Below are 26,468 nucleotides of genomic sequence, written 5' to 3'. Positions count from 1 at the left end.
TCTCATACCTATATAAAATATTTAGTAAGCCCTCATTTGGGAAGATGGTTGGGATGGGTTTGGAGCTAAAACAGCCACAAAAAATAAAATAGTCTTTTTAGTCTAATAAGACAAAACATCACATCCAATCCATAATCATTACATTCATTCTCTCACAAAAAAGTTAAAAAAGTCAAAAAAGCCAACCCACTTCCCAAACCAAGCTTTAAAAGTTCTGTTAGATTCTTAGTATCACTAGCAAACTCGTACCATCTTATCTTTCCGGCCAATGATCAAATCCAATCGTCAAAAGTCTATACTAGATTGAAAACTTCAACGGTTATTATTAAGAAGTAGTTTATAAAAATTTTTAGTCTGGTTGTAGTAGATACTTTGGACTCGATTTTTCTGCATTTCCTGAAGAATCTCGGGAAGTTTTTCCACTCCCCCATGCATCCACTCCAACATTGACACGATCTGCTCCACCTGTTCAGGAGCAGGTTGCCTAAGATGCTCCTCGTTCTGCAATTCGCGGATGAGACATAATCATTACATTCCTTCTCTCACAAAAAAGTTAAAAAAGTCAAAAAAGTCAATCCACTTCCCAAACCAAGCTTTTTAGTCTTAAGCTAAAATAATTAAAAAAATCAAAAAATCAATCCACTTCCCAAATGAAGTCTAAATTTTTTAAGGTTTTCAACATTACCCTTTTAAAAAAACATTTGGGTCCTAACATTTTTCTAATTTTCCACCCATAAACCTCATCTCTTGCGCGCACGCGCACGCGCTCTCTCTTTTTCTAAGGTTTTAACCCCTCTCTCTTCCATCAATTCTCTCTCTCCTCCACGTAGACGTATTCAAGCTTCTCTCCCTGCATCCATGGCGTCTCTCTTCGCAAAGCTAAATTTCACACCCATCTCCCACTCTTCCGCCCTCACCCCAACTCGCTTCCTTCTCCATTCCTCAATTCACCCCAAAACCCGAACCCCATTCGCCTCCATCCTCTGCTCCTCTGTCACTCGCCCAAACTACATCCCCAACCGCATCCCCGAGCCCCGCTACGTCCGCATCTTCGACACCACCCTCCGCGACGGCGAACAGTCCCCCGGCGCCACCATGACCAGCAAAGAGAAGCTCGACATCGCCCGCCAGCTCTCCAAGCTCGGTGTCGACATCATCGAGGCCGGTTTTCCTGCCTCCTCCAAAGACAACCTCCAGGCCGTCAAAGTCATTGCTCAGGAGGTTGGTAATGCGGTGGATGAGAATGGGTATGTGCCTGTGATTTGTGGTCTCGCGAGGTGTAATAAGAGGGATATTGATGCGGCTTGGGAAGCTGTGAAGTACGCTAAGAGGCCGAGGATTCATACTTTTATCGCCACGAGCGAAATTCACATGGAGTTTAAGCTGAAGATGACGAGGGAAGAGGTGGTCGAGACGGCGCGGAGTATGGTGAGCTATGCGAGGAGTTTGGGTTGTGACGATGTGGAGTTCAGTCCAGAAGACGCTGGAAGGTCGGTTTTTGATCATTGATGAACTCAATTGTTTGGCTTGGTTCATTATAGTTTAATTGATTTTATGAAAGCATAGTGGCTTTACAATCTATTTGATTTTATAGAGCTAACACTCTATTTGAATGGGGTGATTTGATGAGAAATGACTCTTTCTCATGTTTGGTTTATAAATTATGTGAGAAATGGTGAGACAGATAACACTCCTATTTTGTTTATTTTTTTCTCACAAAAAGTGGTGAGTTTTGGTGAGAAACAAGATGATTGGTTATAAAGATCAGCTTATAGAAATGCATACTCTTTCTCATATAATTTAATTTATGAACATGAATGGGTTGTTTGTTATCGAAACCATTCTAGCCTTGCTCAAACTGTTGATTTTACAAACCATTCTAGATGATTTATAGTAACAGAAATGTTTTTTTATCATATTTTTTATTTATTTATTTATTTTTTATGTAATATGACATGGGTAGGCCCATAAAGGCTACAACCCACTATGAACAACCCAGGCCTACCACTTAGGGCCCAATACATAATCCAATTAATGAAGCCCAGCACTGCTGAAGCCCCACATAGCAATAAGAACGAATGGCATCAAGACACATGGCAAGAGAAAGGCAAGCCACAGCAGCAGACAAAGATCTGCAAAGTTATTGCTACGCTACATCGCCATTAATGAGGCCCCTTACAGCATTTATTGCGATAACCCCTCTTCGTCAGGACACCACGCCCTCACCCTAAACAAGGTAAGCTACAGCATAGACTTTCGGCCAAGATGACAGGTCGGAAGGAACAACGAAATGATTACCAGAGGATATAAGCAGGCCTTGAAGACAAGAAGAAGGTTAAGCTTTTCTATCTCTACTCCATCTCTACATTTCACTTCTCTCTCTCTAACTTGCTCGTCGGAGGGTTCGCTGAGGGACTCCCCGTTTCCCGTTGAACTCTTGTGCAAGTTTTCAGGTAGGCTTGGTCATTCGGACATAGGCTTAAGGAGCGTGGATCAGTCCGACCCGTTCTATCATCACGAACTGCACCATCAGTTGGCGCCGTCTGTGGGAACATCTTACTTCGCACGCCAGTTGTGCTCATTGTCGCTGGAGGCCCTTCCCTAATAACCCTCTTCCTACCCCCTGCCAAGGTGTATGGTCACGGCTAGATCCATGGCTTCTCACCCCAATGTTCCCGATCACCAAGCCGACCCCCCCAATCCAAATAACCCACCACCGTATTTCACCGAGCTCACCAACAACATTAACCACTTGGCCGAGCAAAACCAAGCCCTGATTAATGCTCTTCTCCAAAGAAACCTTCCTATGCCTCCTCCACTACCCCCAGATATTCCCCCCAACCAAGAACGAGCCCTGAGCCATACTATCCTGCAGCCTAATCTACTAAACTTGGAAGGCTTACAACCTCCTCCCCCAAATATAAATCCACTACCCCGACCCCTATATCCATTGGTCCCGGCACCAACCCTTGAAGGAGAGGCCAGTAGCGTCCAGCACCTGCTGCCCTCCGGTGGTGACAACATTCCTCTCTGGGATGCAGAACTCCGAGCCATGAAGCTCCAACTCCAAGGGGTTATGCAGAACATCCAGCATAAACCCTCTACCACAGCCAACTCACCATTCGTGGCCTCCATCCGGGATAAACCTCTACCCCCCAAGTTCAAAATGCCCACCATCGACTCTTTTGACGGTACGATGGACCCGGTCGACCACTTGGAGACCTATAGGACCCTCATAATCCTCCATGCTTTTCTGGACAAAATCATGTGCCGGGCTTTCCCCGTGACACTCAAGGGGTCAGCTCGACTTTGGTTTAGTCAACTGCCAGCAGACTCCGTCTTCACTTTCCAGCACCTCAGTGACTCTTTCCTCAGCCATTTCATTGGAGCCCAACACCAGCGGCGTCCAGCAACCCAACTCCTCAACATCCGTCAGACTGAGGGGGAGTCGCTACGCAGTTTCGTTACCCGCTTCAATACCGAAGCCCTGCAAGTAGCGAAAAACGATGACAAGGTCATCCTTACGGCTTTCATGGCCGGTCTGCGATCGTCTGACTTTCTTTTCTCTCTCTCTAAAAACCCCCCGATCTCCATGGCAGCCCTACTCTCTAAAGCCCAAAAATATATGAATGTTGAAGATTCCCTAGCCGCCCGGCAAGATCCTATAACCAAAAATCCGACCCCCAGAGAAAAGAGAAAAGATTCAGAAACCAGAAATACCCAGTACAATAACCAAACATCTCAGTACACTGACCGACCCCCCAGAACCGACCGGTCGGCCCCAGCCCGACCGCCCGGCCGGTTCAAGCGGTACACCCCCCTAAACTCCCCCATGAAACAAGTCCTCCATCAGATCTAGCGAGACTACCCCCTAAAATGGCTCCAACCATCACGGACTCCTTCCAATCGGAAAGAGCAATCCAAATATTGCCATTTTCACTAGGATCACGGCCATAATACTGAGGAGTGTGTTAACCTCAAAGATCAGGTCAAGGGCCTGATTCGTCAAGGACGCCTCAGCCAATTCGCAGATACTCGCCCTCAGCAGAAGCAGCGGACTGAACCCATCAGAAACAACTGCCGGCGTACCCCTCCCCGACAGCCAGCACAACCTAACCAAGGTCATGATTGCCCTCCACAGCAACCTCGGGCACAAGGTAACCCCGCCCCACCTATTGGAGAAATCAGAGTTATCTCCGGCGGTCTTGCTTGTGGAGGACTATCCCGGTCGGCTCAGCGGGCAGAACTCAGGAAAATAAGGCAGGGCTCAAACAAAGAAGTTGCCATGTTGGATCGACCCTCCAAACACCCCAGGCAGTGGACCCAGCCTATCACCTTTATGGACGCCGACTGCACAGGCATCCGTTATCCTCATGACGACCCTCTCGTCATTTTCGCCCTCCTCTCCAATTACAAGGTTAGACGGGTTCTCGTCGACAACGACAGTTCTTCAGACATCATCTTCCTCAATTGCTTTTGCCAGCTCAAAATTGGGGAAGAAAGTCTGTCTCCTTTCCAAACCCCTTTGGTCGGTTTCACTGGCGACCGGGTGACCTCCATCGGCTCCATCGATCTTCCTATCACAATTGGCGAGTACCCGCGACAGACCACAAAGTTGCTCACCTTCCTTGTTGTTGACTGCCTCTCTGCCTACAACATCATCCTTGGCCGCACTGCCCTAAATGCTTTCCAAGCTATCACATCCACTTACCACCTTGCCATCAAGTTCCCTACCGATCTTGGGGTCGGAATAGTGAGGGGAGAGCAGACCATGGCCAGAGAATGTTATGTCGCCTCATTTAAAGAAGTCAAGCTGAAGGAGGCTATGATCATTGAAGGACTCGATGTCAGAGATGAAGACGAGCTGGTTAGAGGGGAACCAGTGGAGGAGCTCGTCGAAGTCCTCGTCAACCACACCAACCCAGCCAAAACCGCCAAGATCGGCAGCCAACTATCCCCCCAAGCCAAGGCTGACCTCACTGCCCTCCTGGTTGAACACAATGACGTGTTTGCCTGGACTCACTCCAATATGCCGGGTATTGATCCCTCCTTCATCAGCCACCGTCTCAGTGTTGAGCTCCATTTCTGACCTATCTGCCAGAAGCAGTGCATTTTTCACCCGGAATGGAATAACCTTATTACTTCTGAAGTAGACAAACTCCTTGAGGCACAGTTTATCACTAATGTGGATTACCCCAGATGGCTGTCGAATGTGGTTCTGGTTCGTAAAAATAATGGTAAATGGCAACTCTGTGTCGACTACTCCGACCTCAACCGAGCTTGCCTCAAGCATAGCTACCCTCTCCCTCGCATAGATCTACTGGTCGACGCCACGGCCGATCATCAAATGCTCAGTTTCATGGATGCCTTCTCTGGATACAACCAAATCTTGATGCACCCATCTGACCAAGAGCACACCTCCTTCATCACCGACCGAGGCACCTACCATTGCCGTGTGATGCCATTTGGGTTGAAGAATGCCGGGGCCACTTACCAACGGTTGGTCAATGCTGTCTTCCATCATCAGATAGGCCGGAACATGGAAGTATATGTCGATGACATGCTGGTTAAGAGCAAGCTCTCCACCGATCATCTGGCCAACCTGTGAGAAACCTTCGCCACCCTACGAAAGTACCAGATGAAGCTCAATCCGAAAAAATGTGCCTTCGGCGTAGGATCTGGGAAGTTTTTAGGATTTATGGTCAGTCAGTAGGGCATCGAGGCTGACCTCGAAAAGATCAAGACCTTAATCGAAATGCAGTCACCCAGAACGGTCAAGGAGGTTCAGAGGCTTACTGGCCGAGTGGCCGCCCTCAACCGCTTCATTTCCCGAGCAACGGATAAGTGCCTCTCCTTCTTCAAAGTCCTTCGGCAAACTTTTGAATGGTCGGCAGAATCTGAAGAGGCCTTTCAACAATTGAAACAGTGCATGGCTAACCCCCCTACTTTCTCAAGCCATCACGAGCGAACCCCTCTTCCTCTATCTAGCCGTGTCACACACTGCAGTTAGTGCAACACTCGTCAGGGAAGACAACTCTGTCCAGCGACCGCTCTACTACAACAGTCGGGCTCTTCGGGGGGCGGAACAGAACTACCAATTGTTAGAAAAAATGTCCTTGGCCTTAGTCACCGCCTCCAGACGACTCCGCCCTTACTTCCAAGCCCATTCTATAGTGGTCCTCATTGACCAACTGTTGAAGAAGATAATGCAACAACAAGAGCTTTCCGGCAGGCTTATGCCATGGTCGGTCGAACTCAGTCAGTTTGATATCTCCTACCGGCCTCGGACAACAATTAAGGGACAGGCTGTTGCCGACTTCATCCTGGAATTCACTAACCTCACCCCAGCCACAACTCCTCCACCCCCACCAACCTCTACCGAGCCAAAAGACCCTCATTCTTGGACCCTCAACGTCGATGGATCATCCCGCAAAGAAGGCAGTGGGGTTGGTCTCATCCTCACCGCCCCTGACGGTGGTTATTTCAAATGTGCTCTCCGTTTCTTGTTCGATGCAAGCAATAATGAGGCCGAATATGAGGCACTGATAGCAAGTCTCCGCCTAGCTAGAGACATTGGTGTCAGCCATATCCGGGTGTTCAGCGATTCCCAGCTTATCGTCGAGCAAATTACGGGAGAATTCGACGCCAAGGAGGACACCATGCGGGCATATAAGGATATTGCTCTCCCCCTTGCTCGCCTCTTCAATACCTTCCACATCAAGCACATCCCTCGGGCTGAAAACTCCAAGGCAGATGAGATGGGCCAATTGGCTTCTGCAGACCAGCCAGACCTCAACCACGGCGTCCGCCTCGAATACCTGTCCCACCTGGCCATATCCACCAACCTGCAGGAAGTCCACTTCCTCCAAGATGAACCTATCCCATGGACGGCAGACATCTTTTTGTATCTGACAACGGGGGAACTTCCAGACGACAAACAGGAGGCCACCAAAGTCAGGGCCCGGTTGTCTAATTACACCCTTGTCAGCAGCCTCTTGTACAAACGTGGTTGTTCACGCCCGTATCTGCGATGCCTCAATCCCGCTCAAGCAACCTATGTGATGAGGAAAGTTCATGAGGGTATCTGTGGTAATCATTCGGGCGCTCGGTCCCTCGCCCATAAAATACTTCGCACTGGTTATTTCTGGCCTACTCTTAATCAAGATGCGACTGACTTCGTACTCAAATGTGATAAGTGTCAACGTTTGCCAACATCCCCCATGCTCCCCCTACAGAATTGATCATGCTTTGCAGCCCCTACCCATTCGCCAAATGGGGGATCGACCTGGTTGGCCCATTGCCTACTGGCCGAGGTCAAACCAAATTCGCAATTGTCGCCATCGACTACTTCACTAAATGGGTGGAAGCAGAACCCCTTGCTACCATTACTGAGCGGAACACAACCCGATTCATTTGGCAGTCAATCGTATGCAGGTTTGGCATCCCTCAAGCCATTGTCTCCGACAACAGCAAACAACTCGACAACGCCAAGTTCAGGAAATTATGTGCAGAACTCCAAATCCAGCAATGTTTCTCTTTCCCAGGTCATCCCCAAGCCAATGGCCAAGTTGAGGTCACTAACTGTAGACGCGCCCGCGTGGGGCCCTCGTGCTACAATTCGGACTCAATTTGTGTCACGGTTCTTAATCTGAACCAAAGAGTCCAAATCTGGCAAATCGTTTTGAGAAACAGATTTTTGAAAAGAAGTGCGAAACATGGACTGCTTTGCCAGATACAGAGTCGCCACCTAAATATTTTTTATGGGGGAATTTAGGAAACCCTAACTCGGTGCCGAAGGCCACATGTCCGTCATCACCGGAGTTGTCTCGGCTCGGGAGCTAGGGTACGATTGGGGAAGGTCAGCTATGAGCACCCTCTCTCGCCCGATCTGAAGATCGGCCTCTACTAACCGTGATATCCGTTTTTGAAAACGTTATGTGTTCTTATTCCAATTATTAGCCTAGAATTACTATATTATGCGCGCAGCAAACAAGTATAGACTAGATTGCCTAATTTGGAAATAAGCATTGCATATCCGTTTGTTTTGTAAAAATGTTTTGGAATTTGCTACTGTAGACACCCCATTTTTGACCGTCCTCAAGACTTGGACGTCACCGTTTGAACACACGGTGATCATCCATGTTTGTGTTCGTTTGGAGTTCCCGGAGGCCTCGGCTCGCGTGCCTTGCCTCAGGATCTCCGAACTTGACTATTTAGTGCCTGGTTTCATACCAAACACTTGTGTTTTGCCTTGGAGAGGCAGGGTCGGGTTTGTAGACCATCCCCACCCATCACTGGCAGTGGCTAGAGGCCACCGGCTGGTTTTTGCTGCCACCGGCAATGTATATTGCCGGTCAGCACTTTTTAGTGCCGGCCGGCACTCTTTTTGGCCAAGATGGCATTTTTGGCCGGCCGATTACTGTGCATCTGCTTTAGCAGATATTTTAAGACAGCTGTCTTGCTTTTGCTCCCCTCCATACACGTGTATGGAGGGATCTCCCTCTTATGAAGCTTGTCTTGTAAGCTTTACAAGACAAGAAGTGCCATATAGAGAGAGAGGGGGTCTCTTGGCTTAGGGGTTGGAGAGTTTAGATATTTTGAGAGCAAAAACAGCCATTGTTAAGCTCTGGTTTTAGGGTTAGGGTTAGATACACTTCCTATATCTCTTTCCCTCTCTTTTGTACTCTAGGTGTTTTGTGTCTTACTATTGCACACAAACACCTAGTGTTTCACCTTCCTCTTGGAACTGAGGTTCTAAGGGACTGGTTTTGAGGTTTTGGTGTTGGATTCAAGCTAAGGAAGGTCATTGGAGCACCATTTGTGAAGGGGTCATCAAGGGTAAGAAACTAACACCTTTATTCCCCATTTTTGCACCTTGTTTATACCTATCTTAAATTCGTTTTTGAGCTTAGTGTATAACACAAAAAAGTTCTATTTTTAGACCCTCTTGGTTGTTTGTTAAGAGTGTTTTGTGGTTTGGGTAAGTTTGAACACCCTTAGGCCTTAAAAGGCCTCATTTGTGCCCTTTTGTGCTAGCTCCGGGATTTTGGTGTTGGGGTCTCTTCACCACTGAAATCTTGAGGGATTTCAGTGGTGAAGATGATGCCTTGAAGTCCCAAGAAGGAGAGGGCCACCCCCTCTCCTTGTTGTCCTTGAAAAGGGCATGTTTTGGCCTCTTGAGAGAGCATTATGCTTGAGTGTGTGTTGAGCATGTTTAGGCTGTTTTTCATGCTTATATATCCATAATATAACATGATTTTAAATTGGTTTTGGTACTCCATGCATGCTTAGCATAGTTGCCTTGTAATGCCTTGTTATGCCTTAACATGTCTTAGGTTGTTAGCCTTTGTTGGAGCATGTTTTAGGCTTAGTCTTGTGAAGATTTTGTGCATGTTTTGCCATGTTCTAGGTCTGTCCTAGGTTGTTTGGGTCGAATTTGGCATGCATCATATAGCTCCTTTGTATTTAGGCTTGTTGGCCTTGAGCATATGAATGTATAGCATGGCATCTTTGCATTGTTTTGGTGATTTGGGGCCACCCTATAAGCTATTTCAGTCCCATTTTCATGCTTGCTTGATTGCCTTGCATGCCCCTTTGATGCTTTGGAAGCATGTGTTGCATGCTCCTTGTTTTGACCATTTGTGCATGCCTTTGTTTTTGAGCCATTTAGATGCCATCTAAGTGGTCTTTTGGGCCTTATGTTATGTGCTAAAATTCTGTTTTTAGTCATTTAGTCCATGCCATGTTTGGTCTTACTAAGTGTAGTTCAATGCCCCATTGGTTTGCTTTGAACACTTGGACTATTTGTTGCATGTTTGGCTTGATTTTGTTGCTTGGTTTGGCACCATCCTAACATGCATTTTTAGAGCTCATGTTGCATGTTAATTAGTCCATGTTCCCCCTTTCAAATGTGTTTGAGGGTTGTTCAATTTGTGCTTAAGTGTTGGCCTTTCAACATGTGTATGTGTGCATGTGTATTTGGTCCTTCACTATAGCATTTTGGCTACGGTTTTAGGCCTATTTAGAGCTGCCTAATTCATGCATAAGTCCATCTTTGCATCCATTTACATGCCCCTATGTTTGCTTGTATGCTTGCATAAGTTAGTTGCCATGCCATGTTGCATCCTTAGCTTGCATGCTTAGGTTGCATTGCATCTTGCATGCATGCCTTGTTCCTTGACTTGATGATAGGAATTGGGCCTTGTTTGGTTTGATTGGTTTGCATTGCATTTGAAATCAAAGTTGCATACTTGGTTCTTTGGGCCATCATGCATGGAAATGCGTGATTGGTGGTCTGAGAATCGAGGCACATGCCCCTTTGAGTCATTATCATGATAAGGGACATGGTTGGTGCATATATGCCTTGAATTGTGCTGCCATGCTTTGCCTTGCCCTCTGTTGCTGTCATTTGCAGATTCTGCAGGAACACTCTGCCGACCGGCAACAATTCCTCTGCCGACAGCTTCATTTTGTGTCGATGGCCACACACCACTGCCGGTGGTAATTCCACTCAGCCGGTGGCACTCCTTAGTGTCCAGGGATGCAGTCCTGAGGTTTTGACAGCCTCCAGAGGGGTGAAGGAAGGAAAACAGAGGCAGCCTATGCATGGCGGCGCGTTCCCCGAGGCAATTTTCCTGTTTTTCTTAGTTTAAGTTATTTTGCTTAGTTGATTAGGCAATTTGTAATATTAATTAGCTTGCGTAGTTAATTAATTTGTAATATTTATTTGGTCCCTCCGAGTGAGGGCAAATCTGTAATAAGTGTGCGTGAGTGTGTGTATGTCTTCCAACCTCACGTCTTTCTTCCCTTTTATTTACCTGCTTACGATGGTAGATTAGGGCACGTTTAATTTAGCATACCTTATGCTATGCATGCGTGCATCCATGCATTTGTATTGCATGCATTAGGCTCGGTACATCACGCTAACTGCATTTGTACTTCAATTCACAAATTGAATATGTGGTAGTTGACCGCATTTCACATGCCATGTTGGTTAGCCGAGCCTGCCTAGATTGCATTTTTGCATGTGATGCATTAGTCATTTTTAACATGAACTAGGACACGCATTTTTGCTAACTAGTTTACTGTTTTGGCACGGAGTACGATGTAAGTATTTATGCTTTAGCATCTCGCATGTGTGTGAATGTTAACATGACAGTATGCTTGCCATGCGGCTAAATGCTTATGTGTTAAACTGTTTGAATGCCTGTGGATGAAGGTTGGATTGTTTGAGTTGGAAAAACTCATTGAAATCCGTGTTTTAGCCTACTTGCGAGTAGCAAATTCCAAAGCATTTTCAAAACAAACGGATATGCAATGTTTCTTTCCAAATTAGGCAATCTAGTCTATACTTGTTTGCTGCGCGCATAACATAGTAAATTCTAGGCTAATAAATGGAATAAGAACACATAACGTTTTCAAAATCGGATATCATGGTTAGTAGAGGCCGGTCTTCGGACCGGGCGAAAGGGGGTGCTCATAGCTGACCTTCCCCGATCGTACCCAAGCTTCCGAGCCGAGACAACTCCGGTGATGACGGACATGTGGCCTTCGGCACCGAGTCAGGGTTTCCTAGATTTCCCCATTAAAAAATATTTAGGTGGCGACTCTGTATCTGGCAAAGCAGTCCATGTTTAGCACTACTTTTTCAAAAATCTGTTTCTCAAAACGATTTGCCAGATTTGGACTCTTTGGTTCAGATTAAGAACCGTGACACAAAATCGAGAGTCCGAACTGTAGCGAGGTCCCCCGCGGACTTGTTACAGCTACTCACAAGTAGGCTAAAATACGGATTTCAACGAGTTTTCCCAACTCAAACAACCCAACCTTCACCCGCAGGCATTCAAACAGTTTATAACACATAAGCATCTAGCCACATGGTAAGCATACTGTCATGATAGCACTCACACGCATGCGATGATGCTAAAGCATAAATACTTACATCGTACTCCGTGCCGAAACAACAAACTAGTTAGCAAACATGCGTGATCCTAGTTCGTGTCAAATTGACTAATGTAACACATACAGGATGCAATTAGATAGGCTCGGCTAACCTAAACATGGTACGTGAAATGCTACAACTATTACGTATTCAATTTGGAATTGAAGTACAACTGCAGTTAGAATGATGTGCCGAGCCTGGTGCGTGCAAGGCAAATGTATGAATGCACGCATGCATTACATAAGGTATGCTAATTTTAAATATGCCCTAATCTACCATCATAAGCAGGTAAATAAAAGGGAAGAAAGACATGAGGTTGGAAGACATACACACACTCACGGACACTTATTACATAATTGCCCTCACTCGGAGGGTCCGAATAAATATTACAGTCTGAATGATAAACAAATAAATTATTACAGAATTTTTATTTTACTTAACAGAATGAGTGCAAACAAAAGGAAAGGTGGCCACAGCCCCCACCTCGGGATGAGCGAATGATGCATGCTCGAACCCGTCTCGCCCGGAAAGTCCGTACCATACCATTGCTGCCTCTGTTTTCACTGCCTTGCTTCTCTAAAAAATGCCAAAGTTCTGGGGCAGGTTTGTTGCATACTGCAGAGTACCACCGGCTGGGGGAAATTCCCACCGGCAGTGTATAACTCCCATCGGCTGCTGATTGAGTCATCGGCCATTCACCAATGGCCGGTCGGCATTGAATTCTGCCGGCCGGCAGAAATTCCCTGCAGAAGACAGTTTTGACAGCAACAGAGGACAGACAGCATATGGCATAGGATTTCAGGCACATGTGAGCTTGGTCATGTTTCCCATCATGTGTTGAACTCAGGGAAGCATGGCCCTCGATCCTCGAGCCATCAATTGTGCATGATAGCCCAAGAGATCAAGCTTGCCATTTGATGTAAGAATGCATGCAACACACAAATGAGGACCAAGGCCTTATCATGTTGAAGTCAAAGGCCCCGGTGACCGAGAGTTAAGGCACGTTGCATCACTTATAGTATGAACGCTCCTTAACCCTCACACTTGGTTTGACACCCCAAACCAAGTAATGCAATGCGTGTTATGCAAACAATGACTCAAAGGTACAACATGAGATTGAAAATGCAAGGCATGCCAAATGCCATGCAACTAATATGGCAAGTATGCAATGCTAGGCATGCAAGATGCAAATGCAATGCAAACATGGACAATTTAAGCAATGGGATCAACATATTACAACATTTAATGAAGCAATTATGCAATGGACATGAGACAAGCATGCAAAGGGGCCTTAAACCATAAAAGGATAGACCTTGATCCATCCCAAAACAGTGGCCAAAAGTGCCTAAAAAGGTGGACAAATACTCATGCCAACAAGCAAGCCAAAGGTCCTAAGGTTAAGGCACAAAAGGGGGCACTTCACTTCCAACAACATGACCACTCATGGCATGAATTGGACAAGCCAAAACAGGAACTTAGCATGCAAAATGGACTCCAAACCTACTGATATGGCAGCTTGAATGGCTCTAATGGGATGCATGCACCAAAGCTCATATCTAGGCATAAAAGGCATACCCTCAAAGCATGAAAGAGGTCACTTATGTACACATACAAACATGATTTATGGACTGAAATATGATCCTAAATGATGCCAAATCGTGAGGATGGTCATAGCTACGCATGCTAGAAGTCAAAATGCTCAAAGCTTACAAGCCAAAACACAAAGAGAGGATACCAAATAAGGCAAGCATGACTGAAATAGATGGCCAACAGGCCTTAAACATGGTAAAATAATGCCAACACCTTCATGGGACTAAGCCAACACATGCAAGAACCATGGCCTAAACACAAGATGCATTTCTAGGCCAAATAGGGGGATGTAAAGCAAGTATATTAAGCATGCAAAAGACCACAAATCCGACTAAAAACAGAGATGACATATGACCTAAAAACACCCAAAAACCTCTGAAAAAGGGCCAAAACCAAGCAAGCATGCATGTCACCCTTTAAGCCAAAATGCAAGGAAATAAGACAATGAAGGGAGAGGGGTGTCCCTCCCCTATACAAAACTTCAAACCACCTTCCTCACCACTGAAAACCTACTGGTTTTCAGTGGTGAGAAGACCAAAACACCCAAGCAAACAAGGCCTCACAAAGGAGGCACCAAAAAGGCCAAATAAGGCCTAAGAGGGTGAGTTTGAACTCAAACCACAAAAGACCCTTAATGAAAGTTCTTAAGCATGAAAATATAAGCCTTTTTTATGTTATGCACAAAAACTAAATCAGCAAGCAAGATAGGTAAAAGACTAGTGCAAGTTTGGGGAAACTAAAGCAAAGTGATTACCCTTGAAGATCCTTTGAAGAACAACTGGTCCAGCCCTCTTCTTTTGATCAAAATCAGTCCAAAAACTCAAGAATCAACCCCTCCAAGCCTCTCAATCTCGAAGCAAGGTGTAATGGTGTGTGTTTTGGTGCAAAAGTAAAGCCAAAATACACTTTTGGACTTCCAAACACACCTTAAGGATGAGAGAGAGAGAGATATATAGAGAGATGATATATCTAGCAGATATATGTATATAAGCTCTGGTTTTTAGGTTTAAAACTCCCAACCTTAAACAATGGAGGAGGAGGGCTCTATATATAAGCTAAGCAAATGGTTATTGGCTTCTCCAAGAAGCCAAGTGAAAGGGGCAAAGGGTGCAAAGGAGTCTAGGCTTCTTGGAGAAGCTAAAACAGCTGGCAAAGCTTCTCCAAGAAGCTTAGCCAAGGGTTCATCCTTCTAGAAGGAACCAAGGGGTTCAAAGGCTCATACCAACCAAAACCGCACGGGGAGGAGTGATGGTGCATTCCAGCTGGCACAGCTGGCATGCACCATGCCTCAAGGGTGCAAAGGAGTCACACCGGCCAGCAAAATAAGTCACCGGCAGAATAAAGTGCTGGCCGGCCAAATATAGTGCCGGCCGGCCATTGATTTTAAGAAACCATGGCCGGTGGCACCCATAAACAGCCGGTGATGCTAGGGGAAGGCCAGTGGAAAGTGAGGATGGCCAACAAGCCATTCTCCTCTCTTCAAGGCAAAAGCACAAGCGTTTGGTGCAAAACCAGACACTAAAGAGTCGAGTCCAGAGATCCTGAGGCAAAGCGCGTAGCCGAGGCCTCCAGGAACTCCAAACGAACACAAACATGGATGATCACCGGGTGTTCAGACGGTGACGTCCAAGTCTTGAGGACGGTCAAAAATAGGGTGTCTACAGTTGCCTCTCTTTGACAGAACTCGAAAGTCATAACAATGACGGGAGTGGATGTCAAAGCCCAGAGACGACCCATTTTTGACAAGGCCGAAGACTCAGAAAAACATGCAAGACAATCAAGATATGCGCCCGAAGGCAGGGACGAAATGCAAGACAATGCACGGAGCCGGACATAACTTATGATTATGCAAAGAAAGCTGTAATGAAGCATACATGCGACAATTTTAAGCTAGCGTACACCAAACTACACTAAAATGCAGAAAGGATGTAAGAGAATTATGTAGTTCTCAATACGTCTCACTCGGAGGATTCAATACCTGTGCGGCTCGTCTGGTTGCACCAGCCTCAAATGAACCGTACATACAATATCGTGCCTGCAAAGAAAACAGACTCAACAGGTACAATATCGTTAGCAACATGCATAATAGTGTACTTGAAATGCATGACAACGCAAAGCAAGTGGGGAGCATAACGATGCTGTAAAGGTACAGACATGTAAGTGGAGCGCGCGGTCTACGCAGGCAACGAAATTGATCATGAGCATGCGGTCCACGCAAGTAATGACATTGAACGTAAGAATGCGGTCTACGCAAGTAGAACATGCGATCTACGCGAGTAGTGAAATTGATTACAAATATGCGGTCTACGCAAGCAAAACGTGCGGTCTACGCAAGTGATGAAGTTGATTACGAACATGCGGTCTACGCAAGCAAAACATGCGGTCTACGCAAGTAATGAAATTGAATAATCATGCGGTCTACGCAAGTAATGAAATTAAACAAACGTGCGGTCTACGCAATCAAAACATGCAGTCTACGCAGGTAATGAAATTGAATAATCATGCGGTCTATGCAAGCGAAACATGCGGTCTACGCAGGTAATGAAATTAAACAAACGTGCGGTCTACGCAATCAAAACATGCGGTCTACGCAGGTAATTAAATTGAAGGAACATGCGGTCTACGCAAGTAATGAAATTAAACAAACGTGCGGTCTACGCAATCAAAACATGCGGTCTACGCAGGTAATGAAATTAAAGGAACATGCGGTCTACGCAAGTAATGAAATTAAACAAACGTGCGGTCTATGCAATCAAAATATGCAGTCTACGCAGGTAATGAAATTGAATAATCATGCGGTCTACGCAAGTAATGAAATTAAACAAACGTGCGGTCTACGCAATCAAAACATGCGGTCTACGCAGGTAATGAAATTGAAGGAACATGCGGTCTACGCAAGCAAAACATGCGGTCTATGCAGGTAATGAAATTGAACAATTGTGCGGTCTACGCAAGCAAAACATGCGGTCTACGCAAGTAATGAAATTGAATGATCATGCGGTCTACGCAAGCAAAACATGCGGTCTACGCAAGTAATGAAATTGAATGATCATGCGGTCTACGCAAGTAATGAAATTGAATGATCATGTGGTCTACGCAAGCAAAACACGCGGTCTATGCAAGTAATGAAATTGAATGATCATGCGGTCTACGTAAGCAAAACATGTTACTCAGGATGCTGGAATGTAGAGTGTTGTAACACAGCATAATCGAAACGGTTTTGTGGGATTCACAAGATATGAAAAGGATACGGGACGGGACGTCCTCCGTATGAATCGAGCATCGCCCGCAGAAGTTGTGGCCTGAGGTCAACTCGGAGGTTCACGTTTCAAAAGTGTGCTTTCCCGCATTGTCTCGGGTGATGAAGGCGTCAAACCATGTAGTTAACCCGAACAAAGGTGCGGAAGGCACGTTGACCGCAAAGGGGAGTTTTATTGGTATCAATTCCGACACTTTGCTACCCTGCCATTCTATGCTTTACTTTCCTTTTTACTGGTAGTTTAAGCACATTGCACTACCTCGGGCAGGTTTTAGTTCTTTCTCAAAATTTCACATTTCGCAAAACGCGTGACGGGAATGAAACAACCATTTTGATCAAAAGATGTTGCATATGTAAATGTTCTATGCATCACATCGCAAGGTACCACACCACAATGTGAACGAAGTTGAACCTGTTTTGAACATTGAGTACTTGCATCGTAATAATCAGGTAGTGAACCGACTTACAACTCGATAAGCAAAACAAAGGCATTATATAACCAAACAAGTGTGAGTATAACTCGATAAACAAATCAAAAGCTCAAAGAGAGTAAAATACAACTCGATAAGCAAATGTTCAATGACTTGATAAGCAGACAGGCGTGACTCCGCAAGAATCGACCACCGGGGGAGGGATCAGAGGTGGTGGAGTTCCCCAATCCCTAGCATAAACAGCTCGGGGGACCAGGAGGAAGCCCATCGGCCAGGGGTAGAGGCCACCGGCTGCGAGGAATGGCCATCGGCCATAAATTTGTTCGGTCGGCAAAGTATAATGGCCGGTCGGCATAATATTTGGTCGGCCGGCTATTAATGAGGGAATCACCAGAATGTTGACACCTGTCCTCCACCCAACCTTATCTCCTACAAAAGACCCCAGTTTCGTAGCTTTTCTCAATTCCACACTGATTTGCTCTAATGGAAGAGTTTCTTGCTCAAAATCTCACAGCTTGGATTGCTAGCTTGGATGGCTCGGAAAAATTGAATTTCCGGGGTTTCGGCATAAATGCACTATTCACTCTGGGTCGTACCCCATTGCACCTCCCGTTTCTTCATGCCGCGGCACGGTTTTGGAATTCGGTAACGCATGTCTTTAGCTTCGCTGGGCAAGAGATATGTCCTACCTTTGAAGATTTCTGAGCCTTAATGGAGTCCGAGCGCGATGAGAAGCTCCTGCCCCAACTTAATTTCGGCCATGCCCAATCCTTAGGGTGAATGTGTGGACTCAGTATGCGTGACGCTCGGTCTCTGATTTGTGACGGGATGCTGGATATTCCGAGTTTGATCGATCGGTTTTCTGATGCCGGCGATCGCAACAACCATCACTGGCAAGGCTTCCGGCGACACACCCTCTATTTGTGCATGCTATCTCATTTTCTACTTATCTCAGGCTCCGAAGGGTCTAGTGTCCGGCTGACCGAGGTTGCCCAAGGCTTGAAGGAGGGCAAGAGTTGTATTTCCATGACTCTGGCTGAGACGTTGATGGGCTTAGACGCCTTTTATCGTCATGAGACGACCAGATTAGCAGGGAGTCCACTATTACTACAGGTAATGTTTCCCACCCAATCTCATATTTGTATTGCTCACATCACTCGGCCCTCAAGCTTGGTCTTTTCTCACAAAACCCTATTCTCGCTTCTTTCTCCTCGCACATCTCTCTATTTTTTATTCTCTCATTTTTCATCCCTCTCCAGGTATGGTTGATGGACAAACTGCAGGTTGTGGACTCTTGCCCAACGTATTCAGCTCGCGGCTACTTCTTCCGGCACCGTCTAGTCAATGCCCTGGATGAGGGATGGTGGTTCGCTTGGATGTGCTGCTTGTCCGCAGACTGTATTGCTTGGCGGTGCCCTTGGCTGAGCCTTCCAGCAATGAGTTACAATATGCCCCGGCAGACTGGGATTCAATTGATTGGTCTCACTCACTGTGTATTCTACTTCCCATTTCGGATTCGACGCCAATTCGGCCATGATCAGACCTGCCCACCAGAGGGGATAGAGTATCCTGCTGCATTCCCAGCCCGAGGCGCACAGCTTGCTTGGCAGGCCACCGCGTGGAGGACGAGAGAACTCCTGGCCCCCGCTCCTACTTTCAGTTGCACTTTGTCTGACGAGTGCTTGGATTGGCTTAATGAGGAGGCACAGGTCGGACCCATCTTGGCGTCAGAGGCTTCGACCAGCTCTGGGAGAGGGCGCAGGAGCACCTGACTTGACTATGCCCCGGATTTATTGCTTTATTAGTACTTTCAAGTTTTCTTTATGAATGTAATAAAAAGCAACTTTGATTGTATGCAAGAGCAGGAGAACTCTGTTTTGAAATCAATGAAATTGAAGGTTGTGGCACTGAAAATTTTCTGCTTTGGTTCAAAAATGGTCTTAGTCGTAAAAAGATTAATTTGAACAAAGTCTGCTTTTATTAAAAACTTTTCAAAGATATTTTCAACGTGGATCAGAACTGGACACGCCTGAGATCTGTCACCGAGATGCACAACCCCGGATCCCTGCAACTGGAAAGTTGCCCCTAGTCTGAAGAGTATCGCGGCACTGCATGGCAACGGAAAGTTGCCCCTAGTCTAAAAAGTACTGCACCGGAGATCATAGCCGAACCCTTGAATGCTAAATAGACAAAGATGGCCGAGATGATCAAATGGACAAAGTTGATCAGGGAAAAGGGTTATGGCTGAACTCCAGGACGGAGTTGCCTACGTATCCCAAAGGTGGGAATCAACCCTCACGTAGTTCAGGCTCAGGTTCACTCGAGTATTTTCACTCTCCTTTTACGCTCTAACTTTTTCCAAGGTTGCCCTTTGCGGGTTTTCAACCTTGCGAGCTCAGTTTTTATATTTTCCAATTTTCTATGCTCTAACTTTTACCTAGGTCGCCCTTTCGGGTTTTCGGCCTAGCGAGCCTCTCAAGGGTGATATTTCTTCAACTTGTCCATGTTGATTGGTTGGGAAAATTCCAGGCCATCTAGGTCCATCAGAACCACAGCTCCACCTGACCAGATAGCTTTGATAATGTAAGGACCAGTCCAATTAGGTCTGAACTTGCCCCTAGGGTCGTGGATGGGGGCTCGGTTGTCCTTGAGCACCAAATCTCCTTCCTTTAGATTCATGGACTTAACTTTCTTGTTGAAAGCCCGGGCAATTCTGCGCTGATAACCTTGAACATGGTACAGTGCTTTCAGTCTTCTTTTATTAAAGAGCATGAGTTCCTCAAACCTGCTCTGCTGCCAATCTGCTTCGGCTATTTGACACTCAGCCAATACTCGTAATGACGGAACCTCAATTTCGATAGGTAGAACGGCCTCCATCCCATAAACCAATGAATACGGAGTCGCTCCGGTAGAAGTTCTAATTGAAGTCCTGTAGCCCCACAGAGCAAACGACAACTTATCTGGCCAATCCCGGTAGGTCTTCACCATCTTTCGCAGTATACGCTTGATGTTCTTGTTGGCGGCCTCAACTGCTCCGTTGGTTTGCGGCCGGTATGTGGATGACTTACGAAAAGCCACGTTATATTTCTCCAACAAGTCAACTACTTCCTTCTTAAAGTGGGAACCGTTATCCGAAATAATCTCGTTTGGGACCCCGTAGCGGCAGATGATGTTGTTTCTGATAAACTTTGCAACGTGCGACGCCTTCAACACGGCATATGATTGGGCCTCAACCCACTTTATAAAGTAATCTATCGCGACCAGAATGAACTCATGCCCGTTCGACCCCTTTGGAGTGACAGCCCCGATCACATCGATTCCCCAAACCGAAAATGGCCATGGCGAAGTCATGTTATACAGTTTTGACGGCAGGATGTTCATGCGGTTCGCATGGATTTGACACTTGTGGCATCGCCGAACAAAACTGATGCAATCCTCCTCCATAGTGGACCAGTAGTATCCTTGTCGAAGGATTTTCCGTGCTAGCATTACTCCGTTCATGTGCGCACCGCACTCTCCTCCATGGATGGCCTCCATCAGGCGCTTCGATTCTTCGGCTTCTACGCATAGCTTGTGCATGCCCAGATGGCCCCTCTTATACCGCTTACCCCCACAGATGATGAACTGAACGGCCATTCTTCTGATCGCCCTTTTATCCTTGGCATTTGCCCCTGGTGGATACGTCTCTTTCTCCAAGAAGTTCCAAATGTCGTAATACCAGGGGTTGTCGTCCTGAGCCTCATCTATGGCGGAAATTGTCTCATATGCAGGCGCAAACTTCTGGTCTATAATGACTGGACGCATCCGGACTCCGGACGGGATGTCTATCATGGAGGATAGAGTTGCTAGTGAATCTGCAAACCTGTTGTTCTCCCTCACTAGGTGAGTGAAATTTAGCTTCTCAAACCGAGGAATTAACAAATCCAAGGTCTGGTGGTAAATTATCATCTTCTCCTCTTTGACTTTCCAGTCTCCTTTTGCTTGAGACACAACAAGGTTCGAGTCCCCAATGACGTCCAACCGCCTTGCCCCCAGTTCTAGGGCTGCTTCTAGGCCGGCAATACATGCCTCATATTCTGCTTCATTGTTCGAGACTTTGAACCGGAGCTTGAATGCTAAAGGGATACGGGAATCGTCAGGCGCTATCAATAACACTCCTATCCCATACCCGTACTGGTTTGACGCTCCGTCAAAGTACATCGTCCAAGTTTCATCTTCGACGTGCAGAATGGCTTCATCTGGGAATAGGTACTCAACCGCCTCATCCCCTTCAACCGAGTGGCCGGCAAGGAACTCCGCTACTGCTCTTCCTTTTACTGACTTGCGTGCCACATACTTCAGATCAAATTCAGAAAGCAACAGCAGCTAAAGAGCTAGCCTACCCGTAAGTGCCGGTTTCTCGAAAAGATATTTGATGGGATCCAAGCATGAAACCAATATTACAGAGTGAGCTAACAGGTAGTGCCGCAGTTTCCTGGTAGCCCATACCAAGGCCAAACAAGCCTTCTCCAGCGGAGTGTAGCGGGTCTCGTAATCCAGCATCTTCTTGCTTAGATAGTAGATGGCCCTTTCCACTTTGTCCTCTGACTCCTGCGCGAGCATGCAGCCCATGGTAGTCTCAGTTACTGAAAGGTACAATATCAACGGTCTCCCCTGCTCTAGTGGTGACAACACGGGCGGGTTCTGTAAATATTCTTTGATTTGTTCAAAAGCTGCTTGACATCGGCCGTCCCATTGGAATTTCTTTCCTTTCTTTAGGAGACCAAAAAGTGGTTCACAAGTCAAGGTTAGTTTTGAAATAAACCGTCTTATGAATTGCACTTTACCCAGAAAGCCTCGCACCTCCTTTTCAGTCCTTGGTGGTGGCATTTCTAAGATGGCCTTGATTTTGGAAGGGTCGACTTCGATGCCCCTTTGTGTAATCAGAAATCCCAACATTTTTCCCGCTGTAACACCGAATATACACTTCTGAGGATTTAGCCGCAGCCGAAATTCTCTGATCCTTTGGAAGAACTTTTGCAAGGCGGTGTAGTGGCCTTCTCTTTCTTTGGCCTTGACAATCATGTCATCCACATACACCTCAACCTCTTTGTGGATCATATCATGCAGTATTGTGGTCGCAGCCCGTTGATATGTGGCTCCAGCATTCTTCAACCCAAACGGCATCACTCTGTAACAGTATGTCCCCCACGGGGTGGTGAAAGCAGTCTTCTCCCGGTCTTCGGGTGCCATCACTATCTGATTGTAGCCTGAGAAACCATCCATAAACGAGAGCAAAGCATGCCCCGCCGTAAAATCCACCAACTCATCAATATGCGGCAGGGGAAAGTCGTCCTTCGGACTAGCTCTATTCAAATCCCTGAAATCCACGCATACTCGGATCTTGCCATCCTTCTTTGGCACTGGAACAATGTTGGCCAACCAAGTTGGGTATTCGGATACCAACAGGAAGCCTGCATCAATTTGCTTGGTGACCTCTTCCTTAATTTTGATGGCCCAGTCCAGACGAATCCTTCTGAGCTTCTGTTTGATCGGTCGGGCCTCGGGGTCGAGAGGGATCCGGTGCTGTACAATCTCAGGATCAATTCCAGGCATGTCTTCGTAAGACCACGCGAAAACGTTTTTGAAATCTTTTAATAAAGCGACTAAGCGCTCGCGTTCCTCCGAAGACAACGTGGACCTGATCTGGACCAGCTGCGGGTCCTTCTCAGTACCAACATTCACAGTAGTGATTTCATCCATTAAGGGTTTAACAAATCTTTCCTGCTCTTGATCAATTAATCGTTGCAAAACCGGAGGAATTCCTTCCTCGTCGTTTTCATCAAAGTTTTGAAAATCCTGATTTAAGCAATAAATCAAAGGCACAGAAAAATACTCAGAAACCACATCCACATCATTCTCATTAAATACTTCCAAGCCGTCCGATTCTTCTGTTACAACAGACTCAAAAGAGAAAGAAAATGACGACCTAGACAGGACTGTGGCATCCGGGTTATCACCCCCAGGAATACCGGACTCAGACTCAGTTGAGCTGGAACCTGATTCCGACTCACAAGATTCGGTGGAATTAGATTCCGGCTCACTAACTGACCCGGTGCTGCTGGACAAAAATCCTTCTTCATATTACCAGACGAGAGAGGGTGCGATGAATGCATCCAAAATAGTTGATGGTAGGCCCGCAGCCGTTTCATTCCCGATCATGCATACCGAGGAGTTATCCCTCAAGCACTTCTGTTCGATCGGAGGATCCGAAAGTAGACATGCCAGTGCTACCCCCATTTCATTTTCAGCGTCCTCAGACTGCACTTCCTTGCTTTGCTCAGCCTCGGCCAATGGGTCTATCTGCTCTTCGGCGATGTCATTCTCAGGTAGCTGTAGATCAAAGAAAATCTCAAACCCCGGTACGCGCTTCCTCTCTGCGTTCAACCACGGCTCGGGAAAGCCACAGAACGGAAAGTCCTCCCCTTCCCGGACGAAGCGTCCGTTTAGGGTACCCTGAATGGGCCGGTGCATTAAGTCAAAGGGCTTCCCCATCTGTTTCGCTCTGGCTCTTTCGGCCATCTCCTTTCCTTTCCTTATCCAGTCCTCTTTGGTGGGTAGGTAACCCAATCCAAAGGTATGAGGGTTGTGTGGCACTTCGGCCAATGCCGCGACGCCTTTCCGGCCGCTCTTCCCCAATCCCATCCCGGGGATGTGCTGGAGTTTGTTCATGAGATAGACTGCTTGGGCACTGACATATACCCCTTCATTAGCTGCCATGATGTCCTGTACAACTCGAGCCTCAGCCAAGGTAAAACCCGATATGAACACATCTTCCACACCGTGCTCGATTTCTAGAACAGGCGTAGATACCTCCGGCGGCGGATGAATTGATGAGTTTCCAAAAACAATGGCTACTCCCTTCCCATAGGGGTATTTCACCACTTGATGTAGGGTGGAGGAGACCGCCTTTACCTGATGCAGCCACGGCCACCCCAAAAGCAGGTTGAACGTTGCAGGAACCTCCAAGACATGGAAATCTATCTCATGCTGTCCTGGCCCAACCTTTGTTTGAATCTTAACTGTCCCCATTACTTCCTGGCTTGTGTTGTCATACGCCCGAATCACCTGGGCCGTTGGCACAAAGTCTGCGATTTTTAAACCGATCGCGTAGGCTGTCCTTGCCGGACAGACGTTGATGGCGGACCCCGTGTCGACAAGCACCACGGGTATCCATTTATCTCTACACTCCACGGAGATGTAGAGTGGCTTGTTATGGTTCACACCCTCTGGTGGTAGTTCTTTATCAGAAAAAGTCAACATCGGGGCGGTCCCTCCCGAAAAAACTAGGCCCACCAGCTGTTCGGGCGTGGTGTCTATGGAAAGCTTGGCTTTGTCCATGGCTGAAAGGACAGCCTGCCTATGTACTCGAGAAGCCATAAGCAGCCCCCAGATGGAGATGTCTGCTTGTATTTTCTTCAATTGTCTCAATACGGCCTCATCCTCGAGTTGTTTTTCCTTTTGCTTTTCTGCCTCCCTATCTTTTCCAGACGCCTCTGGTTGATCTAGGTGTGGAGGCTTGAAATACCGTCCGCTCCTAGTCATGTGATCGACTTCACCGATATACCAGGTGTCATCTGGTTGGTTACTCCCCCAATCTTCGTTGGTGTGGGCAAGGCACAGATCATCATCCTCCCACCACATTCCATCTGCGGCCAACAGGCACCTGTTCGGTTCTGGTATGACTGTTCTCATACTTGCAGCACCTTCTATTCCTATGCTTGCGGCATTCTCCCTTTCTGTACTCGCAGCAATCTCAATCCCCACATGGGCTTTTGCCTTCCTGATTCTCTCGGAATCTTCGAATCTTTCCTGTTCCGACTGTGTCCAGGCAGCCGACTGCTCAATAATCCCTGTACTCAAAATGCTCCAATCCCGAGCGAAATTCTCGACACCGGCGCTCTCCGGCGATGCACTCTGTTCTTCAACCCTTTCGGCTGCCACTGATATTCTTGCCCCTGCCGGCCTTGTTGTGACTGAGACTCTTCTACCACATCTGGTTGATCGTCCAACCATCCCGTAGCCTCTGTTGATTCCTCGTAATCGAACCAGTTGACGGCTAGATCCTCCGGATCTTGGTTACTGTGAAAGTGAAGCTTAGCAAGGTCCTGTTCCACGGCCGTTACATCATCCGTTCCCAGTCCCAGACTGCCCCCTTGGATCAGACACAGCTCCCCTTCTGTTGGTAGTTCCATATCTGGCCTGTCCTGGCCTATTGACAAAATGTAGTCACTCGGACTATAAGCACTCCCAAAACCACTCCCAGATTTCGCAGACTCTGGCTCAACAACCCCCTTTTCCTCTGGAGTCTTCTTTCTCCTGTTCTCAATAGTCACCACCGTTCGCTTAGGTTGGGCTAGGGAGATGTCCATCATGCACAAATCAGTGCAATCGGGAAGGAACACTCCCCGCTTGGGCAGGTGGGAAGGGGTGATATAGATGCTAGGATCGTAAGGCACGACCCCAGCTTGGATGAAGTTGACTCTTTTGGGTGGTGGAGTTTGGTTATGTGTGGGGAGAGGGTTTGTAGTAACGTTGGGTTTCTCGGGAGGCAAAATCACCCCGTTGTCGATGAGATCTTGAATCTCATGACGCAATCGGAAGCACAGGTCGGTGTCATGACCGTGCTGTTGGTGAAATGCACAATATTTGGAGGGGTTGTGGGTAGCGGGGAGTCTTTCTGGTAAGGGCCGCGGCTCGAGGGGCTTCAGATGCCCCTTTCTGATTAAGACCCCCAAAGCTTTGGACAGGGGCATATAAAGTGGAGCGAAGGTTCTGGTGTTTTTGGGTGGGTATTTGACGGTTTGTAAGTTGCTTCCGGACGCACCGGAGAATGGTGCGGCTGCCATATTTCTTGGGGGAGGGTTGGTGGTGACCATACTTACTTCGGAGGTCCTGGTAGTTGTAGTGCCACTCGGGCCTGCATTAGTGTTACGGTTGAAAGTTCTGTGGGGTTGCTCCCGGTCATTGTCAATTAAGCCTTGCTTTGAGGCATCCTCAATCTGCACACCCATTTCATGTAGATCTGAAAAGGTAGGGAAGGGGAGTACAATCATCTTCTGCATTAACTTCGGCTGAAGATTGCGCACAATCATCCGAATCTGGTCTTTGTCTGTGGGCCTTAAGGTCATCATCGAAGCCTTAGCCCGCCATCTGGTTACAAATTCCGAGAAGCTCTCTTTGGGTTCTTGCCTCGTTGTCTCGAGAT

At 46.9% G+C, this 26,468-nt stretch overlaps 1 pseudogene across 1 annotated transcript in view; it reads left to right on the top strand.

Annotated features, from left to right (window-relative positions):
• Positions 1–789: 789 nt before the first annotated feature.
• Positions 790–26,468, top strand: part of LOC114305259 (2-isopropylmalate synthase A-like) — a 51,866-nt pseudogene continuing 26,187 nt past the window's right edge. The window contains exon 1 of the transcript XR_014331295.1: positions 790–1,490. The product of XR_014331295.1 is annotated as a 2-isopropylmalate synthase A-like (transcript). The remainder of the gene's footprint in view (positions 1,491–26,468) is intronic.

Source organism: Camellia sinensis, chromosome 6 (genome assembly GCF_055761805.1).
Source record: "Camellia sinensis isolate YWXY chromosome 6, ASM5576180v1, whole genome shotgun sequence".
In the NCBI taxonomy this organism is placed as follows: Eukaryota; Viridiplantae; Streptophyta; class Magnoliopsida; order Ericales; family Theaceae; genus Camellia; species Camellia sinensis.
The sequence above is the reverse complement of the archived record's forward strand: the minus strand, read 5'-3'. Positions and strand labels throughout refer to the sequence as shown.